Raw genomic sequence first — 9828 nt, forward strand, 5'->3', positions numbered from 1 at the left:
GGAATTTTCTAAATTGTCAGGTATATAAGAGTCCGAGAAGTGGGAGTGGGGTGGGGAGGGAAAAGGAGTTCAATTTCCATCTGAGTGATCATGTGCAGATTTCCTTAAATCTCAAGACTCATTCTGGCATGTTCCAATCACCTCCTAGCCACGATTGTACTTTGGCACGAGGCATGGACGAGGCTGTGGGAGGAAACATTAAGGTCAGATGGCTTCAAGACTCTTCATAATAAAAACACATTTTGAGATTCGATTCTAAATTGTTAAACTTAAATTCAAGTGATTTAATTGCCCGTTGAATAGAAATGAAATCCCACTGGTAGGCAGTTATTTCTTACAGCCACTGTGTGTGAAATTGAAATCTTCAGACACCATTTCAAATATTCACCTTCTCTGAGGAAGTTCTCCCCAAAGACTTGTGAAAGATAAGAAACTGACCCAAAGTCATATTCAGCAATCCTTTTTTTCTGATGCACTTGAAGCACACAGATAGGACTAAAAGGAAGCTTTATGCCCTGCAGTCGGCTGTTCTGAAGTTACCCCTTGAAACTCAAGGGAGTATTTATTTTCACAATGGATCTGAACTCCATGCAAAACCACAGCAAGGAAGGTAGCAACTTACCAGATTCCATAAAGGCAAGTAGATACAAACACAGGCGCTAGCCACAGAGAGAATGAGCATTCAAGGGGAAGAGGCTTTATTAGGAACTGCAGGGTAAGGCCAAGGAAACCTGGCTTTTTAAAAAAAATCTATATTGGGCCCGGCAGCGTGGCCTAGCAGCTAAAGTCCTCGCCTTGAATGCCCCGGGATCCCATATGGGCGCTGGTTCTAATCCTGGCAGCTCCACTTCCCATCCAGCTCCCTGCTTGTGGCCTGGGAAAGCAGTTGAGGACGGCCCAATGCATTGGGACACTGCACCCGCGTGGGAGACCTGGAAGAGGTTCCAGGTTCCCGGCTTCGGATCGGCACAGCACCGGCCCGTTGTGGCTCACTTGGGGAGTGAATCATCGGACGGAAGATCTTCCTGTCTCTCCTCCTCTCTGTATATCTGACTTTGTAATAAAAATAAATAAATCTTTTAAAAAATCTATAATAATTTTATTGGATATGCAGAGCTATAGAAAGCAGGGGACACACACACACACATAGAATCTTCCATCTACTGGGTACTCCCACTTCCCAAATGGTTACAATGACTGGAGCTGGGCCAGTCTGAGGCCAGGAGCCAGCAGCTTCTACTGGGTTGCCACGTGGGTGTAGGACACCAAGCACTTGTGCCATCCTCCATTGCTTTCCAAGGCTGTACACAGGGAGATGGATCAGAAGTAGAGCAGCTGGGATTCAAACTAGTGCCCATATGGGGTGCTACTGTCTCAGGCAGAATATTGGCCTATTATGCCACAGTGCCAGACCCTCTTTTTGCTTTTTCATAAACATGGAATAGTTTTTAAATATTATTTTTTAAAACTTTACTAATAAAATTAATAATAAAAATAAAATAATAATAAATATTTTATTATTTTAAATATTACTTTTAAAAAGTATAATTTTAACCCTTGTTTCACCCTTAAATTTAATTTCAAGCTTTTAAAAATTTCATTTAAAGATTTATTTAGTCAAAACTCAAAGTTACAGAGAGAGAGGGAGAGACATAAGAAATTGGGAAATTGGAACTGGCATTGTGGCATAGTGGATAAAGGATCACCTGTGATATTGGCATTTTATTTGGGTTCTGGTTTGAATCCCAGATGCTCCAATTCCAATTCTGCTTCCTGCTGATAAACCTAGGATATGAGTGGAAGAGGGTCAAAGTGCTTAGGCCCCTGAATCCACATGGGAGATTTGGAAAAAGCTCTTGGCTTTGGATGGGTCCGATTCTGACTGTTGAGACCATTTTGGTGAGTAAAACAGCAGGTGGAAGATCTCTCTCCTTCTCTGTAACTCTGCCTTTCAAATATATAAAATAAATCAAAAGAAAGAAAGAAAGAGAGAAAAAAGAAATAAATAAAAAAAAGAGAGACAGAGTGGGTGGGTGGGTGGGTGGGTCCTGGCATGGCAGCCTAGTGGCTAAAGTCCTCACCTAAATATATTCAGATCCCATATGAGCGCCGGTTCTAATTCCAGTGGACCTCAAGGACGCCTTTTCTACAATAGCTCTACACCCCAAATCTCAAAATCTCTTTGCCTTTACCTGAAGGGACCCAGAATCCCACTTTTCCACCCAATTATCCTGGAATGTATTCCCAAAAGGCTTTCCAGACTTCCCCACCTCTTTGGCTAAGCCTTTGCAAGAGACCTGTCTTCCTTCTCTCTCTTTTTTTCCCCAAGTTCATCCAGTTTATAGATGATCTCCTCCTTTGTAGCCCATCTCTACAGCATAGTGAGAATGATACTGCCTTCCCACTGAACTCCTTAGCCCACAGAGTATCACCCTCCAAACTTCAACCATCCACCCTTCAGAAAACCTATCTGGGATTTCTCCTTATTCCCACCCAAAACCCTATTACCCTGGACAGAAAACACTTAATTTCATCTTTCCACCAATGTACCACCAAAGAATAAATCCTTTCCTTCTTGGGAATGATGGGCTTTCTCCACTGGAGGATTCCCAGCTACTCCGTGCTGGCTTGTCCTTTGTACAACGCTATACACAACTTTGTGAGCTCCTCCTAGTCCCTATTGAGGGCCCATTCAAAAAACTCCTCCAGGCCCAAGCATTTCACCTACCTGACCTTACCAGGACTTAACTACTATATGTTACTGAAAAGTTAAGCTTTGCTCTTGGGACCTTGGGACACCAACTAGGACCCTCTTTTGCTGAAGTCACCTAACTGTCAAAAAAAGCTAGATCTCACTATCCTAGTGTAGGTCCCTTTGCACCCTGGTGGCAGCAGCGCTCCTCACCCAAGAATCTGAAATACTTTCAGTTCCCCAATAACAACCCTATCCCCTCATCATCTTTCCAAACTACTTACCTATAACAGTCTCCAAACCCTCCTTCCATCTCTCCAGGTCTCACTGGTGAAGGACCCCCACACTAACCTTCCAGAGCTTTCCACCCCTTAACCCTTTTACCCTACTCCCCCTACCCACTCAAACCAGTGCCCCAAATCATTTATCATTCATGTATAGAAACCCTAGAGGAACTAATGCCCCACCCATATCATGAGGGACCACTCCCTCTGGTGGCTCTCAGCTGGTTCACTGACAGAAACTCCCTTATATACATAAAGGCATCTGGAGGGTTGGCTATGCCATTACCACTACAGACACCATAGTCAAGGCCATAACCTTCCTGTAAACACCACAAACCAACAAGCTGAACTAATCGCCTTAACCAGAGCCTTCTTCCTTGCCCAGGGAAGAACCCTTAATGTCTACACCAACTCCAAATACGCCTTCCATGTCTTACTCTCTCACTCAGTCCTCTGGAAAGAAACATGGGGAACATCAATTACCAAAGTTTCCTTAGTTTCTGACCTTATCCAGGCTTCTTGCCTCTCTCAAGCTATTGGCATTATTCTTTGTTAAGCTCACCAAAAAGATTTCTCCTTAGTCTCCAAGGGAAATAACTTGGCTGATAGAGCAGCCCGGGAGGCAGCCCTAGAAATGACTAGCATCTGTCTCACACAGGATGCTTTTTCCACTCTCACCTACTTCTGTCTCACCCTTCCTGCCCTTCCCCCTTCGGTCCCAACTTATCAACTAACTCAGACACCCCCACTATCCACCAAACCCTCACATATCAACATAATCTCTTCTACCCCTACTCTATCAGATCTACTCTCATTATATCCAGACCTTTCTGTTCCTTTTGTCTGAAAACCTTTCCTTTCTCAAATCCCTCTCAACAAAGTGCCCTACTTGCCAAAAAATTAACCTCACCTCCAACCTTCGTCTGCCCGCATTGTGCACACATCAGGCCAGGGAGACATACTCCTGCCACTGATGAGCAAGTGGACTCACCCACATGCCAACAGTCAAGAGGTTTAAATACCTCCTGGTATTAGTTGACACCTTTTCAGGGTGAGTAGAAGCCTTCCCCATCACTAACAGGAGGGCACAGATGGTGGCAACCACCCTGTTAAAAGAAATTATATCTCAGTTTGGCCTGTTCTCTTCCATTTAGTCCGATAATGGTCCTAAGTTTACCTCCCAAATAATCCAACTTATTTGCCATGCCCTAAATCCCATGGCACTTTCACATCCCATACCACCCCCAATCCTTGGGAAAGCTTGAGTGAACTAATAGAACTCTCAAAACTCTCCTTACCAAACTTACTCTGGAACTCCACCTAGACCGGGTTACCCTATTGCCCTATTATATACAGCTGAGGTCCCTCCCTAAAAAACCCTTACTCATATCCCCTTTCAAGCTTACGTATGGCCATGCGGCTTTACCCCCAACTACGGACCCATCCATCTTTATTCCCCTTTTAAATTACCTATGACATCTTCTCTGGCTACCTACAGACAAACTCCTTCCTTCACCCCAACCTCCTAACTCCTTCTACAGCCTGGAGACCTAGTCCACCACCCTTGACCCTTCACTCCCAAATGGCAAGGCCCTGCTCAGGTCATGTTGACCATTCCCACGCTGCCAAGGTTGAAGGCCTTCCTTATTAGATCCACAATTCCCACTTAAAATTTTTTACTCCACCTCCAGATACATCCACAGATCTCCCCCACAACATCTCCAGAGATGCACCCTGGAAGCCATAGGGATACCCCAAAAAAGGCCCCCAGAAATGCCTCCAGAAACTAAGGTTCTTCACTAAGATCAGCTTTCGGAGACTATCTGCTCCTGTGAGCCTCAGGAAGGACTCAACTACTCTTTAAAAGAACTTCCCTAAGTCACCCCCTCCTGAATCTCTAACAATCCCAATTTTTCACAAATTTTTTCAATCCTGTTTACAAGAAAGCCTCCATTATCAAAACACCCATCTAACTCCCCAATCTTGTCTCCAATTGTTGGTTTCAAGGAGACCCATGTGTCTTCAATCCTACACAAATAACTTTCTTTACCTTGTGCTTGTACTTCCTAAAAAAATTTTCCTGGGGTCCCTATCCTGCTACCGCCTGCTCTGACTTCCACTCGCTGGGACAGCGCTAATCTTCGCTGTTGGCCTTACCATGGTTCTCCCTGTAGGATGCTTTTCTACTGTTCATTGCTTGTCCTTCTTCCCGAGTAGCCTCACCCCAACCGCCATTTGGCAATTTCAGATGAGGGGAAAATATAAAGAAATCACCAAAATGGGCCCGGCAGCGTGGCCTAATGGCTAAAGTCCTTGCCTTGAACGCCCCGGGATCCCATATGGGCGCCGGTTCTAATCCCGGCAGCTCCACTTCCCATCCAGCTCCCTGCTTGTGGCCTGGGAAAGCAGTCGAGGACGGCCCAATGCATTGGGACACTGCACCCGCGTGGGAGACCTGGAAGAGGTTCCTGGTTCTCGGCATCGGATCGGCGCGCACTGGCCCGTTGCGGCTCACTTGGGGAGTGAATCATCGGACGGAAGATCTTCCTCTCTGTCTCTCCTCCTCTCTGTATATCTGACTTTGTAATAAAAATAAATAAATCTTTAAAAAAAAAAAAAAGAAATCACCAAAAACATTGGAAGAGCCTATTACCCCACAAGGGGTGTTCTCACACTTTTCTATAGTCTTCCACCACCTTTCAGTCTCACAGGTCTGTTGTCACAGTCCCTACCTGTGTTTCCTCTATGACCAAATTGCCATATTGTAAGGATGCTTATGGAAAAATCTCATGGGGGATGCCCCTACTGGTCATACAGAATACATCATTGGGAATAGCCACTGCAAGAAACCTCAGCAACTTAATTTGCATCTCAAGTACCCACAATCCTAGGCTTAGGATCCAAAACCTTACTATAGTACATCCATGGGACCCTACGTGGACTACCCCTCAAGAAGCAGTTCTGTATTCCACCTCCGTGACAATGCCCCTGCTGCCAAAATTTTTGTCCACAGACAGCTTATTCCTGATCCCAATCTGATGCCTATATCTTTCACTGTTTAACAGAGCACAACCTTACCACCTTACTTTCTGCCGCAAGCACCCTGTATCCCAAAGGACACGACACCTTCTTGCTCCCTGTCTCTAATATACTTCAAGACCCCCTAGATTACAATGGGTGCTCTAGACCTAAAACCCCTTCGCTCTTCTTACTGACACTCTTCTTACTGTCATGTCACAACTCCCAAATTCACTCAGCTCCTGCCTAATGTTACCCACTGTTTCATCTACATCTTTCTCCAAAGACTGTTACTAGCCACTGTCCCTACCCACTATAGTAACTCAGGCCATACGTTCCCTCTAGCACGTCAAAACCTATAAGCTCCACTTCCTTGTGGGAACCTAGTCTTAACAACTTTACCTGCCTCTTTACCAACCAATCGCTAGCTCAGCTATACTATCCCCAGCCTCACTCCTGCACTGTCAGAGACCTACTTCTGGCATAATAAGTTCATTTTTCCCTCCATCAACCCAAGTACCCCTGGGGCGTGTCTCCCAGTAATATTAATTCTCCAACTTAACCTTCTGCACTGAGGGTGAACTTGACTGGCTTCTCCCACAAACATGCTCTAAGCACATGGTCTTCCACCCAACTATGGTGGGTGCAGCGTGGTCACATCCCTTACTGTGACTGACTTGATACTGGGGTCTTTGGGGGCATTCACTCACTTCCACCTAGGACCTTGCAGGCTGCCTCCAAAGCACAATTGATGCCACCTCCACGACTCTAGCCTCTCTTTGATGCCAATCTACCTAACCTGTCTTGCCAGCCCTGCCCCAAGTGTCCCTCTAAAACCAAAGGGCCATTAACCTACTCATCACCCAAAAGAGAGGAGCCTGCCTGCTGCTGGGAGAATGTTGCTACTATGTCAATGAATCTGAACAAAACATCCAAAATCTAACCACTCTTAGGAAACAGCTCTCATAGTACATCAGGAACAATGAGTCTCCCACTGGGTGGTTCCAGTGTCCCATCTGAACATGGGTCACCCTCTTAATCTCCCCCTTAACACTACTCACCCTCCTCTTCCTGTTTGCCCCCTGCCTAATCTCATGCATCCAAAAGGTCCTCCATACCCAAATGCAAAAAGTTTCTATCCAGCCTTCAACCAGCTCCTTTTACAGAGATATCTGCCTCTTCTGGTCTCTCATTCCTCTCCCCTACCCGCGGCCAGCTACTATAAAACTGTCACCTTGAAGAAGTTACGGAAGAAAATAAATGCCCTCTTTGCTTTATATATAACAAAAGGGAGGAATGAGAGGAGTGATTCAAGCCTGGAGTTTGTGGAACCCCACCGCCACCCATGCCATTTTATCTCCTCTCGGTCCTGACTTCTTTAAGGCCTGAGGTTTTGCATCCCTTGTTTCACACCCTTCAGATTCAAAAATTTGCTTTTGGTCAACCTGTTGTGACTCTAGAATCCTCCACCCACCAATCTCCTTGTGATCTTGTGTCCACCAATGTCCTGCTGCTCCTGCCCAAGACCTTCTATCTAAGGACCCCGTCCACCAATTTCCTAGAGCCATTACATCCACCAATCCCCTTGTGGCCTCACCCCTGAATGCCTCCCCCTCTTTCTTCTTAAAACTGCACTTCCCCCAGTCTCTCTGTCTATCTCCCTCCACTCCCTTCCTAGTGGCTGCCTCCTCCTGCACCAAACAAAAGATCTCCTGACTTCCTTCGTCTGACATCTTGGGTCTGTGGAGGCAAAAACTGAAAAGAGCTAACACCATTGAAAAGAGCTAATACTGCCTGCAATACCAGCATTCCATGTGGGCACCAATGCGTGTCCTGACTGCTCCACTTCAAATGCAGCTCCCTGCTAATGCACCTAAGAATAGCACTAGAAGATGGCCCAAGCACTTGCATTCCTGCTACCCATACGGGTGACCTTGATGGAGCTCCTGATTCCTGGTTTGGCCTGGCTCAGGCCTGGCCGTTGCAGCCATCTGGGGAGTGAACCAACAGATGGAGGGTTTCTCTCAGTCTCTCTCTCTGCAATCCCTTCAAATATATAAATAAATTTTTTAAAAGAAAAAAAAAAGCAAAGGGAAATTCACATGCCACACCTTATGAGCATTGATCACTTAAGCTTTTTAATTTTTATTTTTTAAAGATTTATTTATTTTCATTGGAAAGGCAGATCAGATTTATGAAATGACAGAAAGATCTTCCATCCACTCGTTTCCTCCCTTAAATGGCCACAACAGCCAGAGCTGAGCCAATCCAAAGCCAGGAGCCAAGAGCTTCTTCTAAGTTTCTCCTGCAGTTACAGAATCCTAAGGCTTTGGGTCATCCTCTACTGCTTTCCCAGGCCACAAGCAGAGAGCTCAGTGCAAAATGTAGCAGCCAGGACATGAACTGGCACCCGTTTGGGATCCCAGCACTTGCAAGGAGAGGATTTAGCCATTAAGTCATCGCACAGGCCTGTTGATCAACTAACCTATACAACAGCTATGTAGCTCTTCTGTCATCTCCCTTTTACAGATGTGAGCACTCACTGGGAGTTTAAATTCCTGCTGCTCACCCAAGTCCACACAGGTGATGAAGGCAGGGTTAGAACAAAGCATGGCTTCAGAGGTACTACTCAGTACTAGGTACTGCCTTCCAGATTGAGCCATTTTCCCAGGCTACACTGGCTGGTTAAAAAAAAAAAAAGTCTAAATCAAACCCCGAGGACATTTGGAACCCAGTTGCAAAGTTCCAGCTTTACTTACTTACTTAAAGATTAATTTATTTAGCTGAAAAACAGAGAGAGGTGGTTGACTGGTGGTTCACTCCCTTAATGGCTGCAGCACTGGAGCTGGGCCAGGCAGAAGCCAGGAGTCGGTTCTCACGTGGGTGGGTTTTGAGGCCCAGGCACTTGAGCCACTTCTGCTGTCTGAACCAGGCACATTAGCAGGGAACTAACAACTGAGACTTGAACTGGTGCTCCTCTGAGGAATGCCAACACCATATGCAGTGGCTTAGCTCACTGCACCACACACTGCGGCCCTTCAGGTCCTAGCATTTATTCCACTGACTGTCAGTAGGTAAATTGGTCATTTCAGCCTACTTGTTTATTTTCAATTCTTGAAGAAATGAAAGTAGGGTGGTAGGTTAAAAGTCACATAATTTAGGACTCTAAGGACTTCTTTAAAAGCAGAAACAAGGGTCTGATCCAAATATCATTTTATATACAGAAGACCTGATGTGGACCCCAAACTCGCACCATATCCAGAAGTTCACTTACTACCCCCACCCCACCTCTCACCTTCAGGGCGGTTTCATCCAGGCTAGCCAGGCCTTTGATCCATGCTGTTCACACAAAACTACAATTTTGAAAGTGTTTGGTAATTTCCTCCTTGAGAGCCTCAACAACTGGCCTCCTGCATAATCAGGCCTGCCACAATTTCCACAGGCAGACCTTTCAAGTTTGCCTTGCTGGCTGGGGAGCTCCTCCCTCTGCCAGAACTCGCTCTCGAGTTTGGGGGTCTACCCTGAACCCTCAAATCAAATGCTACGTTTTTCCTCTGCCTGCCCCAGGACCCAGTAATGTCCCAACTTGGCAATGTTCTGGACCATTGGAAATGCACTTTTCCCTGTTGTTGGAGCCGCAGCATTCTGCTGCTGGCAAGATGCTGAGGGAGAGAATTCTGCCAACAGCTGATGGAGCAGGGACCCACGATCCCTCCCTCCCTCTCAGCCGCCCTCCCTCAGGGGATTAGCTGCCCCCTATCCCTGCTCAGGCGTCCCCAGTGTGCTGTCTATGCTTGCACAGCTCCAGCGGCGTCGGTGGAGCGCGGGCTCCAG

The sequence above is a fragment of the Ochotona princeps genome, chromosome 4, assembly GCF_030435755.1.
Source record: "Ochotona princeps isolate mOchPri1 chromosome 4, mOchPri1.hap1, whole genome shotgun sequence".
NCBI lineage: Eukaryota > Metazoa > Chordata > Mammalia > Lagomorpha > Ochotonidae > Ochotona > Ochotona princeps.